We start from the raw sequence: 1275 nt of genomic DNA, 5'->3' as shown, positions 1-1275 counted from the left end.
CATTTTTTGCTTATATGAGGATTCAATTTTTTTTTCAGGGTTAAAAGAAAATCTTAATCATTAAACTTTTGTAACCTGTTGCTATTGTACTCTTTTCCGATGTGACTGTATATATATATATATATATATATATATATATATATATATATATATATATATATATATATATATATATATATATATATATATATTATATATATATATTATATATATATATATTTATATATATATATAAAGAGAGAGAGAGAGAGAGAGAGAGAGAGAGAGAGAGAGAGAGAGAGAGAGAGAGAGAGAGAGAGAGAGAGAGAGAGTATAAACACTTCTTCTCCATTTTTTTGTTAAACCTTCTGAACACATATGACAAAAATAGGTTTTAAGTTTTAGGTCAGAGTTCCCCAAATATTTTTATGGAACTTTTATCAGTGACTCTTCAGGATACTGAATCTAGAAGCCTAAAAATCAAAAGGTAGCCGTTTTTAAAAAAAACGTTTTAAACTTTTGTATATTATTTTATAAAAGGGGAGGGGGTGAGAGTTGTAAAGTTAAGGTTTTCCTTATAAAAAGTCAATATTAACATTTTCTAATGATGTTAAAGTTAATCCAGTATTGCAGACAATTATATTTTGATAATCTTAAAATGTTAATTTTTAGTTATCTAAAATTTATCTCGAAGTTAGTTATCTCAAACATTAAAAAAGTTGCATTGGCCTTAAAATAGAGTGGAATTTTTTTTTGAAGAGAAAAAATGTCAAATTCTTTTAAAAAGACAATTCTTATTATCCATATTAACTCATATACCTGATTAACTATTCATGTTACAAAATGCAAATGTTAGAAAAAACTAAGATTTTTTTATACTAACAAATAAAAAAAATATTTGTATCCAATGTTTTAAATTTATAAACATATATCAAAATATTTGAATTTTTTTATCTATAAATTAGTACTGCTGAACAATTCAGCAATTCTTCTGCTTCTAAGAGAGTGCTTTGAGCTTGTTTGTGAAACATTGAATCATTCAATTATTGGCTTCATTTTTGAATGAGCCGATTCAGATGCCTGTTCATTGTATCGTCCAAGAGAATGACCAGTAAGTTCAATAAATTGTTGCAAGTGAGCTGTGATTATATGTATTTTCCAGGTCACAGTAAGTTTCTTTCCTAGAAACTAATAAAATATTCTATAAGATAGATAATAATAATAGTATATTAATACAAAGCCAATTTAAAGCAAGTTAATTATATTTAACTGTACCTCTGAACAGTACTCTTGTGT

At 25.3% G+C, this 1275-nt stretch overlaps 1 protein-coding gene across 4 annotated transcripts in view; it reads right to left on the bottom strand.

The window, feature by feature from the left end:
• Nucleotides 1-753: 753 nt before the first annotated feature.
• LOC124810849 (uncharacterized) overlaps nt 754-1275 on the bottom strand; it is a 2563-nt gene continuing 2041 nt past the window's right edge. For all 4 annotated transcript variants that reach the window (XM_065805215.1, XM_065805216.1, XM_065805217.1 and 1 more), the window contains 2 exons: nt 1255-1275; nt 754-1167 (listed from right to left, as the gene is read on the bottom strand). The exon at nt 1255-1275 is cut by the window's right edge. The gene's annotated coding sequence lies outside the window, so the exon portion shown is untranslated. The remainder of the gene's footprint in view (nt 1168-1254) is intronic.

Source organism: Hydra vulgaris, chromosome 09 (assembly GCF_038396675.1).
Source record: "Hydra vulgaris chromosome 09, alternate assembly HydraT2T_AEP".
Lineage (NCBI taxonomy): Eukaryota > Metazoa > Cnidaria > Hydrozoa > Anthoathecata > Hydridae > Hydra > Hydra vulgaris.
Note: the sequence above shows the minus strand (reverse complement) of the source record. Positions and strands in the feature narration are given on the sequence as shown.